We start from the raw sequence: 12,934 nt of genomic DNA, 5'->3' as shown, positions 1-12,934 counted from the left end.
TGATGAAACAGATGTACATGTATTTATTGGTATTCTGTTATGCATTCAAATTGGAAGTTCACCCTGACCAAAAAAAAATTTAAATAGTAGGAATAAAATCATAAAAAACAATGCCGAAGGTTTGAGAGATATTTGTCAAAAGTATTAAAACATTAGAATTTTGATTTGTGACATCATATGCAGGCAGTAATTCTACATAGCAAATGGTAAAAAAAATCAATGAAATGTCATTTTCTCAGAAAATTGAAAATGTATTTTTTTACTGTACCTTATGTATATCAATAGACAAATCATTTCACACCTGATCATGAAAAGAAAACAAAAATAAGTAATCAGGAACCATCAAAAACAAAATCATGCATTTTATATTACATAACATGGCGCAGCTGCTTGTTTATGTCGTCCCAAACCAAAAATATAAATTCTAATAATTTTCACAATTTTTTTCCAGATTTTTCTCAAACCTTCCCCAATATTTTTTATTATTTTTTTCTGCTTTTTTTACAACAAAGTTTTTGTCAGAGTGAACTTCCACTTCAAGTGTACCATCTGAAATATACTACACCTGTATGTTAATGTAACTTGGATGAAGCTAAACGTATATAAGTAACTTAAAAAAACCTAAGAATCAGGTATTCTTACATTTGGCAACTATTTGGGATCACAAAATAAATCGAATCAAATAAAAGAAAACAAATGCTCACATTGCACCAAGTAATATACCCAAAATATTAAGAGCTTATGTGCAAAAGATATCCGAAGATAAGGATGCATATTAGAACCTCACAGTTGTCCATCTCCTCCGTCCTCTCCTAAATTGTAGTATGCCCACAGAAAGTTCTTTTTAGTTGCTTTCGTAGATTTCAGCTTTCTTTGAGTTGATAAATGCATACATTCTTGTACAGAAGGTGTAGCTTTCAGCGGCCTGTTGCATTGAAAGCATCATAACTCCCATCTCGATGCCACATCTCTATGGAAAGCCAAGCTGGTCAATGCAATGAATGGACAAAATGCAGACGCATTTACTTTGTACCTGGAAAGCATATTCTATTCATGAACGATTATTGTTGTGCTTGGCTTCCCATAGAGATTGCTTCATGCTGGAGTTACGTCGCTTTCATGAAACAGGGCCCCAGGGTTGTAACTTGACATTTCTCAGGATTTCTTTTCTTTTGGTGGGGGGGGCTCAGATTCTCAGAAGAGTTTTCATTGCACCATGGAACAAAATAATGAATTATGAAGATTTTAGGAAATAATTTGCGCTTATTTCATTGTCACTAAGAAAAGTCCAATTATAAATGCACACTTTCAGCAATGTGTGTGTAATTGAAGGGGGATAATACGTTAAAGCTGCATAAACATTGGTTTTGTACCATGGTATAATTGAAGCCTCTTTTGAGAATACAGGCCAGTATCTCTGTGTTATTTCAATGTGCAGTGGATTCATTATTCACATTGCTGCCCTGCAACACCAGTCCTATCTGTTGTTTTCTGAATTCTTTGGTTCATATTGACCACTGTATCCATGGGGAATGACTGGATCCAGTAGGGAACAGCTTTACTAGAGTTCTCATGATGCATCATGATGGAAAATAAAAATGCAGTACAAGTCTTTGATGTTTCTCATCATTTTTGGTTGGGAGGATTTTGATGAATTTCATTATCAGGGTGAAATTTTGTGTAGATTTCATCAGTATTCCAACTATTCTCAAAACATGCTGAAGATTTGATAAGTAGCCATAGTTATATATTTTCTTGCTGTTTCCCTGGTTGAATATATCTTCCTGTGCAAGGGCTTGCCAATGGCAGCTTTTTTGAGTAATGAATCCACTCTTGTATACAAATATATCATGCTTTCAGAAAGTGTAATGGGAATTATTGATCCAAGGATGGTCTTGCAATTTCTATTGTGTAATTAAAATAGTAATATTGACAATCCAATCAAGGATTAATTATCCCCACTATGCTGTTTAAAGAAATGTCTGATATATTTGTTTCATATGCCTTTGTTTAGCTAGCAGTTAATCTACAATAATGGTCCTTGTTGATGTGTAACCAATCTGGACCGAATGTAGACCAAATTGACATTCTAGACCTTGCGCCTGGAATTGATCATGCAATCTCTTGGATGTGAACTCGTTTCTTGTATAAGACCTGTGATGCATCGGCGCACTCTCAAATCAGATTCTGCTGAGTGTGATGGCTTAGGGCAATGAGCTCATGAGTTCAGCACAACCAAGCTTTGAAAGTGCATTATGGTCCAGATTGGCGATGATTCAACAAGGAAATATTTAAAGTAGAGTACAATTACAAATAAAACATATATATGTTACTTTAGAGTGTAAAGAAGGAATCATTTGTTTGAAGTTGGACTGGAAATTACTATTTTTTACTGAGGGGTGAAAATAGTAGTATTACCTCTCCAGATAGGGACAAATGATTCTCTCTTTACTTTCTTAAAGCCTGCATTATTTTTTTATGTTATTGCATGTTAACATGTACATGTTCATATGTATTGTAAGACAGTTGTTTAAATGTTGGGGCAGGTCCAAGCTAATATATTCTTCTATTGGAGATCTGAATTCTGATATATGTAGGATATACATTTGCTAAAGCAGTGATATATATTTTTTTAAATCTCTATTTAATTTGGCAACAGTTATTCAAACTTTAATTCTGTTGTGGTTTAGAAATTGTTGTATATAACCACCAACAAAGATATACATAAAGAGTTTATCACAGATATACAAAATATCTTTGAATAATTGTGTGTATTGTGAAAGCATAGTACCATTATCAAGTGTATCTTTGCAAAATCACCTTTTTTGTTTCTGGATCAAATGATGCAGGAGTGCCATCTAAAACCCTGATAAATTCCTTATTGTTTGGAAAGAAGAATAAGTACGTATATATATTCTAGGAAATCATACTATGATGCAACATAAAATTGAATAGCATTAATATCATAGATATTACTTTGCCATGAGAACTATGATGATGGAAAATGTTTGGGTTGGATAGTTTCTTGATTGAAGACCATATTTGAAGTCTGTCTAACGATGTTCTAAAACTATGGGAAGCTGAAAATGTTAAAATGATCATATGTACTATGGTGTTTCCTAATGCTCAAATGATAAAAATATATTGCAATTATCATTCCCAGATGATTACTAATATTTTAAGTACCAAGTGTGCTGATACATGTACATGTAAATCAGGTCCTCACCATTTGAGATATGTGTCACATTTTTTAGCCCATAGGTAAATCAGAACTTAAGATCAGAATATGCAAAAGTAGTTAAGGGAATTATTAATTTCCGTTAAACAGAAAAACAGTGTTTGATACTAGTATTACATTCTATTACTATTGATGGTATTTGCAGAAAGTTATGTCACTACAGTGAACCCATTAGAATTATGCCGATCGTTTTGATACTGTACATAATGTGGTTAACTCACTCAGTTGTACATGTACCCCCCAAAAAAAAAAAAAAGTATGGGTATGCTAAGTATACCCCTTATGGGTATGTTGATGAATAAGCACAACCTCATAAGTAGCTTCTTTACGAACAAATGTTTCAATATTATTAGATATCCTTTTGTCTCAATTTTTCAGTTAGTATTTAAGTAACAAGAAGATTTTGAAGCCAGTTTTATAAAGAATGACAACTCTGGTAATGTTGCCATTATTGTAACTAACATAACAAAATATTATGATTGGCTGCTGAGCCCTGTTACCATAGTAGTTGCAACGTGCATTAATGGAGAATTTACAATGATTTTGAGTCTTTTTGATCAGGCCCCTGCACTCATATTTCTGAAAATTTGATGTTTTTAATGAGGGGTATGCTAACTTCCTTTGGTTATTGTTCATGTAGTAGATTTTTTTTGCATATCATATGATATGTTTTTGTGAGTGGTACGCAAACTCTTGTTGGCTAATGTTCGTGTAGTGATACATACGGTATTTATATATCATATGTAATATGTTTTTGTAGCTTTAATGTAGCTTGGACCTGCCCTTAGCCTTACGAACATCTGATGAGCTGGCGTTCGTGTTGCACCAGCTGCAATTTAGCTGGTTTTTGGACTTGTTATCAATCATTATATAGATAATATAATTTGGTGTTGAGATTTAAAAGGTGCAACAAATTTTCTACACCTGAACTCTATCATGAAGGAGCACAGCAACTTCGGGAGCATTTCATCAAAATTTGTCTCCTGAAAATTTGTCAGATCTGAAAAATTTCTCGGAAAGGTCCCCCTAATTATCCTATCAAAACAATGCCAGCACCAAGACCACTCTTGAAATTGCTCAGATGATATATGTACATGTTTATATCAACAGTGTATAATTCTATGTCTTACCTATCTCTTTGTTAATATATTATTTGAATGGCAGCCCAGAAGATTTATTCAAGTGGAACACACCAGAGCAACCGACCAATCGATGGGATGGACTCTGGCCCTCATGGATATGGATTGCTGCCCGGTCTGAGCTGTGGTCTTCCTTCCAAATTCACCCATTTTATGGCTTCACTACCAAAGGAACCATTTTTCATGATGCACAGTGAGGAGTAGATGATTCCATCATGCTTGATGCACCCCAACTCTAAAGTAAGTGCTTCAATTGTGATTTTAATTATTTGCTTTGAGTATTTGAGACAATGCATTAAGATTTCTTAGCAGTGCAGTTACCGAGGGCGACAATTACGATTGTGGAATAGAATTTTCTCAGTCATAACTATTTCACATTCTCTAGCTTTCAGAGCATATTTGGATGGTTAAGCTTGGTCTGTGTCATATTCTGATCATAAGTTAGCAGTAGAATTTTGGGTAGCATTTATTGGTTGGCTTTTACATTATAACCAAGTCAAGTAACTTTGAGGGACGTTTTGCACGTAGGGGCGCATGTTTGGATAAAATTTCTTAAAATCAGTTCCTCAAATTCTTCGTCATTCTTCTGTCTCTCATGATCATACACATGTAATGCCCAACCAATTCTCTTTTTCATTACCATTCCCTCTGTATTCTTGTTCTTTCATCCTCTCATTGAATATTCGCTCCATCTGTCTGTAACTCTTTTCATACCACCCTCCCTGGCAGAATCCTCAATGCTCTTTGAACTTTTGTTACCTTGCCTTGTCAACCTCTCCCACATTTATCTTTTCTCTCTCTTCTCCATTTCTTAATCCATGGATTGCACTCTCTGCTTCTTCCTGTACTATTCACCAGAGTCCCTGATTAGGAGAGTTTAGCCAATCCAGTTAAATTAGGCACATTATGGTATTTACACACTGTACCTGCCATGATGTTACTAAAAGCAACTGAGTTGACTGAACTCTGACAAGTTGGCTCTGCCACCTACCCTCTCTGCCACTCTCCCCCTCCATGACCTTTTAACATGAATCCATCATGACTGATCAGGTGTTCTATGAAGTCAAATTTTCATCATTCAGAAAAAAAAATTGAGTATAAGATACCATCTTGCTCATAATACTCTTTTGCAAACATGTTATGATTGTCTTCCTACGAATTCCAACAAAATACTTTCCTCAGAATAACTTTAACAAAAACAAAAAACTTGGTCCTTCGCTCATGTCTCAAGCAGGGTAATTCAATGTTCGGAACTTCATCTTTCAAGTATCCTCATACTCTGTAAGGGAGTAGGGAGTGAAGTTGTAAAACTAAGGCATTGGAACGTAAATACTCTCTAATTGCTTATTGTTAGTGTTTAGGGTCGACGCTCAATCTTTATGGGCTTGTCTGTCAAAATTAAAAAAAAATTCTGGGTAATGCATTAGGCCTTATGAGCATTGAGTGCTTAGAATGAGATTCCCTAATTTGTAAAATTTTGCATCAATTTTACCCAGAACTCTTTTAAGTGTAACACTTGGTGAAGTGCTTATGTCATATCTAGCAATTCCGCGCAAAGCTTTGAAGACGGGCTCTTCTACGAATTTTCCTCTGCCAATTATCAGAACTTGAGCAATGTCCAATAGACATTTTCATTGTCAACACCTTGATTGTCTTTGGAGCAATTCTGGGACGATACTTTCTGGGTGTCACTTTGTCTTCTATTCTTACATCACATTTGCTGTGATGTAGTGGTTCCGACTTTCTTCTTGTAATCGGATGGTCTTGTATTTGCAACCCACTGAGGTACTAGTGTCCTTCGGCAAGGCATCAGCTCACACTTGGTCATTCTCAACCCACGTGTAAAATGCGTACCTGGTAGGATGCAAATGTCAGTGTCGTTGGCTACCGGTACTCATTGCTGGTATACTCCACAGGGAATGGAGATCCATTTAACCTGTGTTATGCTAAATATTCAAGGAAAAATTGGATGCTGTTCTTGGAGCAGATGAACGTCAGAGCCATTCTTGCCTAATATTTCTACAATGGCTACCATTGTTCTATTGCTTCTTTCAGAATTCCTTGACTCAATTCAACATCTAAATTTCTGCAATGCTAAGTATTTTATAACCTAGAATGCTGTACATTGATGTAGCATGTTGGCCCCACTTTGGCTTGGTATCCACCATTGTGACTCTCTAGGAATTGATTTTTGGCTCTTTCAATTCTTGGTATAATCTGTCCCTCTAAGATCCTGCAAGCATGGTATTATTGATACCCAGAAAGATCCTGGACAAGAAGTATCTTTGACGATTGAGAGACTACTTTTCTTTGGTTCCCGTGGATGATGTGAAAATCATGGCCTAACACCAACACCTGTTTCATAAAGGACTTGCAACTGTTGTAACTTTGCCATTATGGCAACTACCATGGTAGCCTTGATTCTGATTGGCTACTGAGCCCTGTTACCATGGTAGTTGCCATAATTGCAAAGTTACAATAGTTGTATCTCCTTTTGAAACTGGCCTCTGCTTTGTTTAAGAACAGTTTGTCACGTTTTTAAGTTCTATTGATAGGTGATAGGTTGAGCCCGTTGGGTACGGTATATTTTGCTCTCTTCAGTGTTTAGGGAGCATTTTGCATCATCCCTATTGATAGAAGGATGGGTGTTAATTTTTACCTCACAGTCACTGCCTCTGTTCAGCAGTGGTTTCCATCCTTGCAACCAGAAATTCCAAAGAAGTCATTGATTTACGGTTTTGACCTCCAGTCTTGCTGGTAGTCTGTGTGCTAGTGTGGTTTCCATCATAAAGACGAGAAGATAGTCTTGGTGGATTTTTCATATAGCTGTTCGTTATGAGCGACTCACTTTACTAATGACTGTTGATCCTTTCTCAGGAACAAAATCCACACCAGTTAAAATGTGGTGCGAATAACATACCTCAAGAAAGGATCACCAGTGGTTTGTAAAGTCGCTCATAACTTACGAACAGCTTTATGAAACACCCACCAGGGATATTGCATGTATCTGACATGTAACTTGCTGTGAAAGACTTAAGATTGATGACAGCTTTTCCATAACTGATGATTGTGTTTGAGGAAATTCAGCTTATTTTCTAGTTGGTAAACTATCCCCTTTTATTCCCTGTATCTTTCTCCACGTCACTCACTGTCGTTTTTCCGTGCTTGGTCTTGGCAGCGCTCAACTGAAAGATACGAGTTGCAGACTTCTGGAACAAGTTTTTCGTTCTGTGAAGAACCACCTTGATCTCAGGCATCACTGTAGATGTATCTCTGCTTATTCCTTGACCCACCATACATGTTTAAAGGGTATTTGATGGAATCCGACTGATCCACCTGTAGGTGTAATGGTTAGTACTTTGTCAGGTTGGACATTTATGCTGGGCATGAAGTGTGGGTGCATCGTGGTCTAGTGGTTCTGATGATCACCTTTCAGAGGGTCGTGAGTTCAAACCCTAGCCATGGTGTGTTTTCCTTCAGCAAGAAATTTATCCACACTGTGCTGCACTCGACCCAGGTGAGGTGAATGGGTACCCGGCAGGATTGGTAATGCGCCTCGGAATAGATTGTTTCTAGGTAGATGGTGCTATACAAATGCCTATTATGGAGAGTTGGACATAAAATGCTAGGCATGAAGTTGAATCTGCCTGTGAAACCTGACCCGACTCAGGTTTTTTGTTGCTGTTCTTTCAAATGTGCGGTGAATGAGGATCTCTTGCACCATTTTCATGCATAGGGTCTTCGTCCCTTCCAGAAGATATTTCTGTGAATGAACAGTTTTTCAAGGGTATTGGTGTTCCAGTGCATTTGACACCAAGGATGAGGAAAGTGTCTAAGATAAGACTGAAGTCGTGCTGGATTTCCCATAATGCTTTGCGCGATATATGACATGACACTTCACCGCTTGATACATGTACCATGCTTTATTAATTACTAATGGAATCTGTAGTGCCAATGCTCTGGACTAGCCTATGGTGAGAGCTGTATTTATTTTTCCGGTGTTATATTCCTTATTATCTCCTTGAGTTACGGGGTGGGAATGAATCATGCTGTTCCATTGCACGATCATTGGGTTACCCTGCAAAACCAAATGAGTAAATGACCAAGAAGCAAAACCACACCAAAACAAAAGCACAGACACAATTGCTTACTATTAAAAAAAATATTTTGTGAATATTTAATAATCAATCCAAAACGAGACATCCATTGGAATTCTAGCAACATAATCATGACCATAACATGTACAAATGAAGAGTGTATTGAAATAGAAAAATATATTTGAAGTTGTCACTTCTCTGACACACTTTAAAGAGAACAAGACAATTAAGTGAAACAAAAGTAAAGCAAAACATATCAGTCATGATGGATTTGTGGAGGAAGGACATGAAGGAGACAGATGAAGCAGAGATGGTTTGGTAGTACTGGAAGATACAGAGGGAACGTAATTCATGGATGCAGTTATGGAGAAGGGGGAGATATTTGTGGAGGTGGGGTAACAAAAGAGAAGGGATTTAGAGGGTGGTGTAGTTAGATTGATAGAAGAGATTGACAGATGGAGGGACAATGGGAGGAATAATCAGAGGGGAGGGATCAAGGTAAAGGGAAGGAGAATGGGGGTGTTAAGAAGGAATAGAGAGGGAGATATCAATTACAGTGGGGGGGGGGGTATGAGGCCACTTGATCAGAATATGACTTTGAATTATGCTCTGGAGAACAGAGAGAATTGGTCGTAATGTAAATGTCGCCCTCAGGAATAACCATTGCAAGGGAAACTTAATGCATTGTCTCATGTACTCTGAGCAAAAATTGAAGCACTTGACTTTGGGGAGGGGGCACATCATGCATGATGGGGTTATCTAGACCTCTCTGTACATCATGAAAAATGGTTTCTTTTGCTAGCGATGTCATTAAATGGGTGATTTTGGAAGGGAGACTACAGCTTAGACTGGGCAGCAAGCCTATTTGTGAGGGTCAGCAGCCATCCCAAGATCAAGGTCACTTGCTCTAGATAGTTTCACTTGAATAAATCTTCTGGGCTGCCATTTTTTTTTTAAGATTTTTATTTCATAGATTTTGTATTATACCCCAACAGGGCAATTAATTATTAAAATCTATTTGATATTCCAATATACGCCATGTCTGTCATTTTGTAATTGTTGTTTATGAACATGCAGTGTGCCCCTTTAGTAAAGAATGCATATTATTTGGGGGTGGGTTACAGGCAAGTCTAACCCTGACATCAAGAGGATTTAAAAAGCAGGGATTTGAGAGAAACATGGCCCAAATTCACCAGGTTTAAACTAAGAGGGGGTACTAAATCAAATGGCAGCACCAGCACCACTTTCAAAAGAGAGTATGCAAGTTGCAAATGAAAATGTGTGTGGGGATGGCAAGGTTGAATCACTCCTCCCTTCATTTTTTTGTTGGGGGGGATGCCTGGTGCTGCCACTGACAAAACATGGACTGTGTCGGTTTCATGTATAATTGCATCCAATTCAGCTTGTGCACTCAGAAAAGCCCAATAAATGTTCCTTTTTTACATAGGGTGCCAAGTATGTGCTGAATTGAAATCAATTATACATAAAATCTGAATTTAGTCCATGATTTTGTACCCCCTCCTGGTTTAAACCTTCCATGGTGAATATGAGCCAATAAAGGTTTGAATTGTGTAAGTTTTGATTTTATGACATTGCAGGCGAGCTCCTCTTTATGCCAAAGAATATGAATTCCACAAATTCCCATTCATGATGTAGAATAATTTGATATTTGGTTGGGAAATCTGCAATGGAGTATGCATCAAAAAGAATAGAGCTGACATTCAGATGTTGGGTCACAAAATCAAAATGATGTTCAAACCTTTGTTTCTCTCATTTAGTTTCCCCATCTTTTATTAAAGAGGTAATTCATCCTGGCAATCAGTTGGTTTTCATAAATTAGAGAATTAAAAACATTTTTTGAGGGGATATAAAATATATCCACCACACAAATGAATCGCTTTCAATTTTTCAGAAAATGCTAATTTAAAAAATATATAAATCACAAAATGCATGGAGGTGCTTCTCAAACCCCAAATTCAAACTTCACAGCTCAGTTTAATACCCTCAGATGGATTTAATCTCACCTTCACCGATATTTTTCTCTGCTTTTATTGAAACCAACTTATCAGGGTGAATTACCCCTTTTAATCCAACTTGACGCTAGGATGAACTTCTCCCTTATTAAGCATAAGCAATGGTCTGAACATTGTATTCGAGTTATTTGAGTCCCTATGTGATATCAATTTCAGTACAGAGTTTGAAGTCATCTTTTGACAATTAAAACTGTTACAAGTTGTTTATGAAAGACAACCAATATAATTTCACCATTAACCCCAAGTCCAACACGAAAATATCGCATATTTCATGGGTTTTCTCCTCAAATCTGGCACAACCTTTTTTAAGATCAAATTTGTTACCCAGTTCCAAAGTTATGCAACATTTTGTAAGTGCACGTACGACCAAATAGTTGCTAAAGGCATGATTTTGTGTACAAATTCAAGTTAAATTCTGTATGTAGCCAGTATTCGTAAATGGACCTGTGCAGTTTCAAAATAGCCTTGGTTATATAGGGTCAACACATGTAAAAAGAAACATACAGCATAATTGCATTTTGGCTATTCATAATTTTAACACGAGTCAGACCATCGCTTATCTCTAAACGCAAAATAATATGCATTCTCTTTATCATTTTGGCAGGCAGTGAGTCAATGATGGTGTTGAGATGATATAGAAAGTAACTGGCAATTCAATGAGGGTACAAACAAAATCTTCGTTATTTTTTATTTTACTTTGGAAATGAAGAACTGAATTGAAGCCAATAGCAAATTATGAGGTCTCTTTTTCTTTTCTTTATGGAAAAAAGAGGGGGGAGGGTGGATTAAATTGCTCTTTGCCTGTACAGATTTTGGAGATTCAATGTATATTTTAAAAAAATAAATCATATTCGTTTATTTTGCCCATTAAAAATGAACCTTGCCTCTTTAAATTCCATTGTATTTCTGATAAAATATCCAAACTTCATATCAAGGCCATCACAAAATCACTGCATGTTCTGACAATTACATTAGTACTAATGGAGCTGAGGGAATTTTATATAATACAAAGGAGCTCAAACTGCTGGAGTCTCACTTGGCTCTTGTAAAAAGTAATGTGCTTTTTTTCTCAAGTTTAAAATGTCATACATTCTACCTAATTTCTTGTCATCATGCAACTGTTTTTTTTTTAATACTTTCTGATAAATTCAAGTCTTGCTTTGTTCTTCAAATTGGTAAAAATACAATATTCAAATAATTTTGTATGTTACATGATATCACAAATCTTTAGAGATGAAGAACACCAAATGGTGCATCTGTAGATTTTGATACATATATCTCGAAATGAATGAATTTGAGAATCCAGCATTTTATAGCTCCTTCTTCTATAAAGGCTGTTGAAATGGCAATGGAAAATGTGTTCTCAAAATTTGAACTGAAAATTGGCAAGCATAAGGTGAACAGAAGATAACTCATCTACATTTGCTTTGAAATGAGTAAATGTTACGCTTGATTGATTGAATTTTTTTTTAAATCTCACTCTGCACTTAAAATTGCTTCGTTTGTTAACATTCTTCTTGGACCTGAAATCAAAGGAATAAAGAGGGTATACAGTTATTTATGCATGTATTAAATAATTTGTGATTCTAAAGCAGGTATATTAAATTCCATTCCAGCGGTTATTCATGATTTTGCGATAAATATTGGTTTCTGGAAGTTAGTAGTTTGCAGAATGGTTTGTAAAACGATTTCCCTTTTCCATTTTATGGTGTTCACCTTATGCATGATGTACAGAGGGGGGGGGGGCAATGTAGCGGCAGAGAGGGAAGGAATGGAAAGGGGGCAAGTAACTGATGGAGAAGAGAGGATTTAAAGGAATATGGTTTATGAGAAATGAGTGTTAAGAGAAAACACATCTCGGGGAAAAAAAAGACGAAACTGGGGTAGGGGACGGAGGTGGAGTATTCGGTGGAAAGAAATGAGAGAGCGAGAGATGGAGAGAAACATGAAATAGTTCGAGTGTGTTTAAATTAAGTTGTCAATGCATGGCAAGGGTGGTGACAATGGAAAGAGTAATGGAATGAGATAAGTGGGTGGGAGAGAGCGAGAGAGAGAGAGAAACAGACAGAAAGAAGAGAGGGGGGTCCTGGTGCATGTGAATGACATGTCAGACTGGATCAGAAAAGAAGATGCAAATGGCGTGCTAGAAAAGAATAAATGAGAAAGAACATTTTTTGAAAAAATACAATGAAAAAGTAACACAAGGGGAGGGGAGAAAGAACCAATTGAAATAAATACTAGCACTCACAAAAAAAAATCAATGTCATTTACTTCAACATGTCATAGACATGAACAGAAAGGGGAGCTAAATTGTGACTAAAAAGAGCTAAATCCACTTAATGAACACCATAGACATACACGTATAAAAAGAGGAACTCCATAATTTCAAAAAAGGGCTATATAAATGCACTTGCTAATGCACAGGTT

Source organism: Lytechinus variegatus, chromosome 3 (assembly GCF_018143015.1).
Source record: "Lytechinus variegatus isolate NC3 chromosome 3, Lvar_3.0, whole genome shotgun sequence".
NCBI classification, from domain to species: Eukaryota; Metazoa; Echinodermata; class Echinoidea; order Temnopleuroida; family Toxopneustidae; genus Lytechinus; species Lytechinus variegatus.
Note: the sequence above shows the minus strand (reverse complement) of the source record.